This window comes from Anopheles coustani (assembly GCF_943734705.1).
Source record: "Anopheles coustani chromosome X unlocalized genomic scaffold, idAnoCousDA_361_x.2 X_unloc_24, whole genome shotgun sequence".
In the NCBI taxonomy this organism is placed as follows: Eukaryota; Metazoa; Arthropoda; class Insecta; order Diptera; family Culicidae; genus Anopheles; species Anopheles coustani.
Genome location: NW_026525131.1, coordinates 11,855 through 22,500, shown reverse-complemented (window position 1 = coordinate 22,500; position 10,646 = coordinate 11,855).

Sequence of the window (10,646 nt, the reverse complement as noted above, 5' to 3'; positions counted from 1 at the left end):
TATACACTCTTCGGATGTACTTCGGGTATCGCCTGTTGTCCGAGACCACTTGCATGGTTAGCAAGCGTTGTGGTCTAATGGCCCTACCGGGCAAACACTTTGGGTTCGCGAGGACTTAGAGTGCTGGTAGTGGTTGGCGGACCCAACACTCTGGGTACCTCCGGGTACTTGGGGTTGGTTGAGGACTTGGTGAGCAAACACTTGATATACACTCTTCGGATGTACTTCGGGTGTCACCTGTTGTCCGAGGCCACTTGCATGGTTAGCAAGCGTTGTGATCTAATGGCCCAACCGGGCAAACACTTTGGGTTCGCAAGGACTTAGAGTGCCGGGACGGGTTGGCGGATCCAACACTCTGGGTACCTCCGGGTACTTGGGGTTGGTTGAGGACTTGGTGAACAAACACTTGATATACACTCTTCGGATGTACTTCGGGTATCGCCTGTTGTCCGAGACCACTTGCATGGTTAGCAAGCGTTGTGGTCTAATGGCCCTACCGGGCAAACACTTTGGGTTCGCGAGGACTTAGAGTGCTGGTAGTGGTTGGCGGACCCAACACTCTGGGTACCTCCGGGTACTTGGGGTTGGTTGAGGACTTGGTGAGCAAACACTTGATATACACTCTTCGGATGTACTTCGGGTGTCACCTGTTGTCCGAGGCCACTTGCATGGTTAGCAAGCGTTGTGGTCTAATGGCCCTACCGGGCAAACACTTTGGGTTCGCAAGGACTTGGAGTGCTGGTAGTGGTTGGCGGACCCAACACTCTGGGTACCTCCGGGTACTTGGGGTTGGTTGAGGACTTGGTGAAGATACCCCTGTCACCTTGTTCGAGGCCACTTGCATGGTCGCAAGCGTTGTGATACAATGGCCCTACCGGGCAAACACTTTGGGTTCGCAAGGACTTGGAGTGCCGGGACGGGTTGGCGGATCCAACACTCTGGGTACCTCCGGGTACTTGGGGTTGGTTGAGGACTTGGTGAGCAAACACTTGATATACGTTCTTCGGATGTATTTCGGGTGTCACCTGTTGTCCGAGGCCACTTGCATGGTCAACGGTTGAGGTGGTGATGGCGGGTCGGTGCTGTAGGGTGCCGGCCTGTTGGCTGCCTTGGCCGGGTTGGTTGGTTAACACTTGATTGGGCTTGCACCCGAGGGTAATGGCACTTGAAGGTGGGTACTGGCCGGCTGACCTGGTGTGATGGTTGGTTGGTGAACACTTGGCGGTACTTGCACTTGGCTGTGCTTGGACTTGAAGGTGGGATCCGGCTGGCCTGGGCCATTGGTGGTTGGTTGGTTGGTTAGCCCTTAGCTGGGCTGGCTGGCTGGCTGGCCATCGGTGGTGTGGTGTGTTGGGCGGTTGGTGAACACTTGGCGGTACTTGCACTTGGCTGTGCTTGGACTTGAAGGTGGGATCCGGCTGGCCTAGGCCATTGGTGGTTGGTTGGTGGGTTAGCCCTTAGCTGGGCTGGCTGGCTGGCTGGCCATCGGTGGTGTGGTGTGGTGTGGTGTGTGGAGTCGAGCATCGCGCGCCGTTGCCTTCTTCGGAGTGTTGTGGGTACGCAAGTGCTTGCAGTGCAAAGAGGTTGGTGATGGAGTGACATTGCCTTCACCATGGAGTTGCGGGTACTTAGGTACTTGCAAGGAGATGGTGGTATGGTGGTGTTGCGTGTGTGGTGTTCGATTAGAAAGATATATTTTCTAAGTCCGGATTAGTGCTGTCAGTGAGGCCGCCACTAACAGGTCCTCCACGGCCTCCGTGGTTCTTGACTTGGCGCTATTCCGGACTTGGGGCGATCACGATGTCCCCGTGCGGGACTTAGAAGATGGAAGAACACAAGTACCCTTATCCCATGACTTGTGAGCGATTGGCATACGTTACCACATGAAGAGAAAAATTGGCTAAGTCCAGGATCCATATTATATGAAGAGAAAATCGGCTAAGTCCCGGATCCATATTACATGAAGAGAAAAATCGGCTAAGTCCAGGATCCATATTATATGAAGAGAAAAATCGGCTAAGTCCAGGATCCATATATATTAACCTAATAATCGGCTAAGTCCAGGATCCATATTATATGAAGAGAAAAATCGGCTAAGTCCAGGATCCATATTACATGAAGAGAAAAATCGGCTAAGTCCCGGATCCATATATATTAACCTAATAATCGGCTAAGTCCAGGATCCATATGATATGAAGAGAAAAATCGGCTAAGTCCAAGATCCATATGATATGAACAGAAAAATCGGCTAAGTCCAGGATCCATATATAATAACCTAATAATCGGCTAAGTCCAGGATCCATATAATATGAAGAGAAAAATCGGCTAAGTCCGAGATTGGGTCTGTCGGAAATACACTTTCAAGTTACCACACAAGCAAGCAAGATGGCCTAATGATGGATCCATATAATATGAAGAGAAAAATCGGCTAAGTCCAAGATTGGGTCTGTCAGAAATACACTATCAAGTTACCACACAAGCAAGCAAGATGGCCTAGTGATGGATCCATATAATATGAAGAGAAAAATCGGCTAAGTCCAAGATTGGGTCTGTCAGAAATACACTATCAAGTTACCACACAAGCAAGCAAGATGGCCTAGTGATGGATCCATATTATATGAAGAGAAAAATCGGCTAAGTCCGAGATTGGGTCGGTCGGAAATACACTATCAAGTTACCACACAAGCAAGCAAGATGGCCTAGTAATGGATCCATATCATATGAAGAGAAAAATCGGCTAAGTCCCAGATTGGGTCTGTCAGAAATACACTTCCAAGTTACCACACAAGCAAGCAAGATGGCCTTTTGATGGATCCATATGATATGAAGAGAAAAATCGGCTAAGTCCCAGATTGGGTCTGTCAGAAATACACTATCAAGTTACCACACAAGCAAGCAAGATGGCCTAGTGATGGATCCATATAATATGAAGAGAAAAATCGGCTAAGTCCAAGATTGGGTCTGTCAGAAATACACTATCAAGTTACCACACAAGCAAGCAAGATGGCCTAGTGATGGATCCATATTATATGAAGAGAAAAATCGGCTAAGTCCGAGATTGGGTCGGTCGGAAATACACTATCAAGTTACCACACAAGCAAGCAAGATGGCCTAGTAATGGATCCATATCATATGAAGAGAAAAATCGGCTAAGTCCCAGATTGGGTCTGTCAGAAATACACTTCCAAGTTACCACACAAGCAAGCAAGATGGCCTTTTGATGGATCCATATGATATGAAGAGAAAAATCGGCTAAGTCCCAGATTGGGTCTGTCAGAAATACACTATCAAGTTACCACACAAGCAAGCAAGATGGCCTAGTGATGGATCCATATAATATGAAGAGAAAAATCGGCTAAGTCCAAGATTGGGTCTGTCAGAAATACACTATCAAGTTACCACACAAGCAAGCAAGATGGCCTAGTGATGGATCCATATTATATGAAGAGAAAAATCGGCTAAGTCCGAGATTGGGTCGGTCGGAAATACACTATCAAGTTACCACACAAGCAAGCAAGATGGCCTAGTAATGGATCCATATCATATGAAGAGAAAAATCGGCTAAGTCCCAGATTGGGTCTGTCAGAAATACACTTCCAAGTTACCACACAAGCAAGCAAGATGGCCTAGTGATGGATCCATATGATATGAAGAGAAAAATCGGCTAAGTCCCAGATTGGGTCTGTCAGACATACACTATCAAGTTACCACACAAGCAAGCAAGATGGCCTAGTGATGGATCCATATGATATGAAGAGAAAAATCGGCTAAGTCCCAGATTGGGTCTGTCAGAAATACACTTCCAAGTTACCACATGAGCAAGCAAGATGGCCTAGTGATGGATCCATATAATATGCAGAGAAAAATCGGCTAAGTCCCAGATTGGGTCTGTCAGAAATACACTTCCAAGTTACCACATGAGCAAGCAAGTTACCACATGAAGAGAAAGCCGGCAAAGTCTGGGAATGTTACCACATGAACTGGAAAATGGGCAAAAACCTACCTTCACAGGGAACGTGAATAAGTAAGGCTGTAGACATCGGATCGACAAGCCAAAGACTGATATGGAAAGGAAATGAGTAGTACTAGCTTTCCTGAGAGTTGCAGAGCTTAGACTGCATATGAACGAAAGTTATTAAGCGTCAAAGTCAGAGAAGTTACAAAAAGGAACACAAGTTCCAACTTAGAGCATGTATACCGCCTAGACGGTAAGAGGTACGGCCAGGCTGAGGAATAAGGAAATGTTGGCCAACATGTTCCCTAACTATCCCCCGAAGACCGCAAAGCAATCCAACATCAACCAAGAAAGTTATAGCCCGATCAAGGAAACACCTACTTTGCACCGATATTGCACCAAATACATGTACCAAGCACCTTCGGTTGCATACCTGCAGGGGTTTACCATAGTAGGCCATGGAAGACCGATATACCGAACATAATCACTTTCTATCTCCTCGGGTGTTTGAGATAGCGCTTTGCGGTACAAGAACGAAAGTTAGACTTTATCTTGGTGCATCTTTTTGCCCAAGATCACAAGACCCTATCTACCAAGGCAAGAAAGTTGTGTGGGGACAAAATGTCCAAAAGTGCCCAAAGTGGCACACTTGAACCATATATTCGAGAAAAACACAAGTGTGGGCCCGAGCTAGCAAGTTGAAATGTTCTGACCGTCAGTAGCCCTAGTTGAGGTGCACTTATCATTATATGAGGCCAACGTGCCAGCTAGTCTCTAAAGGGGCGATATGGGTGTTCCAAGGTTTGTACCCAATTGAGGAAAAAACAGGGTAAGGTACGGTGTACCGCGAATAACTCGGGCTATAGATGTCCGATCGATGAGTTTGGCATATGTATGGAAAGGTCTCGACGAGACCTAACTACCCTGAAAGTATGAAGGCAAAGACTTGAATGACCGGGAAGTTATTAAGTGCACAAGTGGTAAAGTTGCACCAAAGTCCATGTTACCCGAAGTGGTACATGAACACCCAATATTCGACCAAAACACAAGTTTAGAGACGAGCTAGCGAGCTACATTGTTCAGACCGTCAGTAGCCCGCATCAAGACACGCATTTCATTATATTGAGCCTAGCCGCTAGCTTGACTCGAAGTCGGTCATATGGTTGGTTGATGGTTTGGACCGACCACGAGGTGTACCAAGGTGATGTACCTTTCATGAATTAAAACTCTGGCTGTATGGCACTGAGCGACAAGCTAAGGTGTGATTTGGAATAGTCTTGAGTGGGACTATTTAGGAAAAATGCGAACAAAAAATCACAAAGTCCTTGGGCGAAGCTATTAGCGAAACATAGAGCAAATTGGTACCAAAAACTATGGAAATGGGACTTGAGTCAAAAATAACCGCAAGTTGGAGAAGATATAGCAAGCTTGCGTAGAACAATTATATTTGGTGCATGGTATCACCAACAAAAAAGTATATGGGGCCAAGGTGCTGGCTGGCCTCCAAAGTGGAGATATGGGCGATCCAAAGTTTGTACCCAAGTACGAACAAGTATGGAAAAAACAGGGTAAGGTACCAAGTACCATTAATAACTTCGGCTGTAGATGGCCGAGCGAGGCAAACGGCTCACCGTTGGAAAGGTCTTGGGGAGACCTATCTACCCTGAAAGTTTCATGAGGCTGAGTTGAAAGACCACGGAGATATTAGGTGATGATGGTCCAATTCGGGGACCAAGTCGCAGGAAATGGCGCTTGACCAAAATCACCCTTGGAAGGTGAATACCGGCTTACCGGTAAGAGATAGCGACTTGGCGTAGAATATTCATAAGTTGGGCGTGTAGAGACGCAACTTTCATTATATGGGGGCAACCCGGTCAGGGTGCTCCAAGTCGGTCGTTTGGTCGGTATATGGTTTGGGCCGACCACATGGTGTACCAAGTTGAGGTATCTTTCATGAATTATAACTCGGTCAGTTTGCCACCGAGCGACAAGTTGCGGTGTGTTTTGGAATGGTCTTGAGTGGGACTATCAAGCAAAAATACAAACAGAATATCAGCTTGTCCATGGCCGAAGCTATTAGTGAAACATATAGCAAAATGGGTCCGAAAACGAATGAAATGGGACTTGGACCAAGAATAACGGCAAGTTAGAGAAGAGATAGCAAGTTGGCGTAGAACAATTATATTTAGTGCATGGTATGACCAAGAAAAAAGTATATGGGGCAAAGGTGCTGGCTGGCCTCCAAAGTGGAGATATGGGCGATACAAAGTTTGTACCCAAGTATGGCAAAAACTGGTAGAGGTACCTTTCATGAATTACTGCTCAGGCTGTATGGCACTTAGCGGAACGCTTGGCTCTGGTATGGAATAGTCTTGAGTGGGACTATCAAGGAAAAATACGAACAAAAAATCACCATGTCCACGGACGAAGGTATTAGCGAAACTTAGAGCGAAATTGCGACCAAGTCGCTGGAAATGGCCCTTGGACCAAGTATACCGTCAAGGCGGTACGAGATAGCGAGTTGACGTAGAACATTTATAAGTTTGCCTACAAGAGACAAAAGTTTAGTTATATGGGGCCAACCCGCTCAGGGTTGTCCAAGTCGGTCATATGGCTGATCGAAATTTTCGACCAAGTACTGAGAAAACAGGGTAAGGTACCGTGTACCTCGAATAACTTCGGCTGTAGATGTCCGAGCGAGGCAAACGGCATAGCGTTGGAAAGGTCTTGAGGTGTTCTAGGCACCCTGAAAGTATGAGAAGGCTACCTGGAAAACTCGTGGAGATATTAGAGAAACATAGGGCCCAAAAGATACCAAGTCGCAGGAAATGGGCCCTCCATGAACACCCTAAAATCCCAATTACGGCTAAGTTGCAGGCCAGCTAGCGAAGTGAAATGTTCTAGGCATAACTAGAACACGTTAAGGCGCAACTTTTTGAATCAGAACTTTTTTCGATATCTGGCCCCCAAAGGGGGGATATGGTCGATCCAAGGATTTTTCCAAGTTTCGGTACTTTTTACGGTATCACTCATAGCTCCGGCTGTAAGCAAGCAAATGACAATCTAAGACATGATTTGGAAAGGTATTGAGTAGTACTAACTTACGTTAGAACACAGCGAAGCGCTATCGGTTCATGGCAAATCCGATATAAGCAGTCAAAGATGAAAAATGTTGACAAAATGAACAAAAATTACCTTGGTACGCGAATAGCGGCCAGGGATGAAGAGGTACGAAGGTGGTGTAGAACAATTATAATTAGGGCTTGGTACGCTCTAAAAGTTTGCCGAAGACCGCAAAGCGCTCAGACCCATAGAAAGGGGTCATTTGGGCCGAACAGTGCGTGCAAAGAGGTGAAAATGCAAAAATTGCACTTTCGGGGGCGATTTGCGGGGGGAAGGAGGGGTCGGAGGGCAAAATGTCCCTTGACCAAAAAGTCTTATCTCGTCGAGATCTACAACATTGCCGAAGACCGCAAAGCGCTAGCTCGCAATCGAAAAATCGAGAATTTGAAAATTTTCTAAGTCTTGGGCTCCCTAAGGAAAAGTTTCAAAAATCACGTTTGTCCCCAATTTTGAAGGGGAAGGAGTCGGTTCCGGGGCATGGTGTCTTCGGCAAAAAGTCTTATCTTTTTGCGTACTTTCGACTAGTTCAATAAAAATTTTTGACCCAAAATTTGTTCGGCGGACCCCTAGGTCGAAAAACCCGAAAAAAGTCGAAAAAAGTCGAAAATGTCGAAAAATGAGAAAACCTCATATTCGGACTCTACACGAGCCCCAGATATTGAAAAGTGAAATCCGCGGTCGATTTGGAACAAAAAATTGACCTAGGCAAAGTTGTATGGAGGTAGGGACCCCTGAGAAAAAAGTTTGGTCCCGAGGCTCCTTGGACCACCAAGTCCCTAGGTCGGACCAAAATCGGAAAAAATCCGACCAAAGTCGAAAGTGTCGAAAATTTTAAAAAACCCCTTTTGGGGCCCTATGGCCTCCCTAGATAATGAAAAGTGAGGTCCGCGGCCGATCCGGAAGAAAAACTTGACCTAGGCAAACTTGTATGACGGTGGGGACCCAAAAAAATTTCGATGAGTGTAGTTTAGACAGGCCGGAAAATGTATCGGTGGTCCGTATCAAGGGACGTCTTTTAGTTCCATGGGGTGGTGGTCGTCGAACAAAGTCGCCTAGGTCGACCACCAGAAAGACCAGTCGTGTTGTAATGGATGTTTTGACCACTTTACTAGGGAAACCTAGTAGGTCGAAGCAAATTTGGGGTTCGAGATGAGTTGGTGAAAGTTGGTCCAACCTAGGTGTGCTTGGTGGAGGTTGACCATGAAAGTAGAGCATGATAGGAATGACCATAACTTTGGTTCTAGATGTCGGATCGGTACACTTGAGGCAGTTTTGGAAAGGTGAAGGCCTGCTCTAGCTATGTTTCCTACCAAGCTGAGCGCCTACTAGTGACCCGGAGGAGGTATTAAGGGTCAAAGGCAAAAAGGGGTACCCTAAAGTGCATGTGACCAAGAAAATGGGAAAAACGGTATCGCCTATAGCTCAGGCTGTATGGCTCGGATCGGAAAGCTTGGATATGCGTTGGAAAGGTCTTGACGAGCGCTAGCTATGTGTCCTACCAAGCGAAGCGCTAGGTGTTGAGCAAGTCGGTCATATTAGAGGGCAAAGGTGATAAATGGTGGTTTAGAGGCGAAAATTCACCTTATGATCGAAAATAGCGGGCGAACGATAAGAGCTACGAACACGGCGTAGAACAATCATAAGTACGTTACCACAAGACCTAACTTTGGCCAATATAGAGCGAGAAGATCGGAGGTACCCATCAGGGTGATATGGCTGGTTCAAAGTTGGACCAAAACGAGACTTGAGAAATGGGTTGAAACACGGTATCGCGAATAACTCAGGCTGTATGGAACGGATCGACAAGCTAAGATCAGTGTTGGAAAGGTCGAACCGAGCGCTAACTATAATCCCAAACAACCGAAGCGCTAAGTGTTGAGCAAAACTGAGTTATTAAGCGACAAAGTGGAAAAATAATACCAAAATTTCCAAAAATCACACAAGACCAAGAATACCGAGCAGGCGGTAAGAGATAGCGGGTTGACGTAGAATACTTATAAGTTTGCCTCTACGAGACCTAAAAGTCGTCCATAGACAGCGAGAAGATCGGACCACTCTGGAAGGGTGATACGAGTGGTCAAAAATTGGCAAAAATGAAACATGGCTAAAATGGATTTGACTTGTGCACCGTATAGCTCCGGCTGTATGGCATGGATTGTTAAGCTAGGATATGTTTTGGAAAGGTAACACCCAGCGCTAGATACGACTAGAAGAAAGCAAAGCGCTAACTAGCATGATTTGGAAGTTATTAAGCGTCAAAGTCGAAAAATGTTACCAAAATTGAAACTCGAGTACATTGGGCCAAAAAGTACAAGTTGTGAAATTTGGACTTACGAGTAAAATACCGAGCAGGCGGTAAGAGATAGAGACTTGGTGTAGAACAATTATAAGTTGGGCATGTTATAACCTATATTTGGCCCGAACATAGTCTCGAGATCGGTGGTACCTAAAAGGGTGGTACAGGTGTTAGATGGTTTTCCCAGAGCATAAGCTCCACATGATATGGAAAACGGGAAACATCATAACTTCGGCTGTATGGCATGGAATGGAACGAACAAGGTATCGATGGAAAGAGAAAAGGTAGCGCTAACTATAATTCCTACCAAGCAAAGCGCTAGCATGTGACCGTTTGGGTGTTATTGTGAGTCAAAGTCAGAAATTGTTACCACGAGAGGCGAAAATCCGACTAAGTCCAAAAATACCGGGCTGGCGGTAAGAGATACGGCTTGGCCGTAGAACATTTATAAGTTGGCCAAGACAAGACCTAAGTTTCGTCCATAGACGACAAGAAGATCGAAGATACCTGAAGGTGAGATATGGGCGTCCCAAAGTGGGCCTTTGAAAAAGTGACAAACTTCCCTTATAACAGCATACACCAAATATCTCTGGCTCTATGGCACCGAATAAGAAGTTGAGCTCAGCGACAGAAAGGTGATAGTCAGCGCTAAATATCATACGAACAGAGTGAAGCGCTAAAGGGAAAGGATCTTGGTGATATAAGGTGACAAAGTCGAGAAAAGTTGCCTCAAAATCATGAAAAATGTGAAAAAATGGCTAAGTCCCGGGTGCCTTAAGGGCAGGTTAATCGAATGTACCGAGCTGGCGGTACGAGATAGAGACTTGGTGTAGAACAATTATATGTTTGGCATGGCAAGACCTACATTCGGCCAATACAAAGTGAGAAGATCAAAGATACCCGCAAGGGTGATATTGGTGTCCAAAGGAAAAAAGCACTAAGTCTTGGGAAACTTATATGAAGAAAAAGGACCCTGATGGGTCATATGGGATGGATCGAAAAATCGGCTAAGTCCCAAAATGGGGATGTCAGAACTACACTCATGTGTTACCACATCAAGCAAGGCAAACTTATATGAAGGAAAGGACCCTGATGGGTCATATGGTATTGATCGAAAAATCGGCTAAGTCCCAAAATGGGGATGTCAGAACTACACTCAAATGTTACCACACCAAGCAAGGCAAACTTATATGAAGCAAAGGACCCTGATGGGTCATATGGTATTGATCGAAAAATCGGCTAAGTCCCAAAATGGGGATGTCAGAACTACAC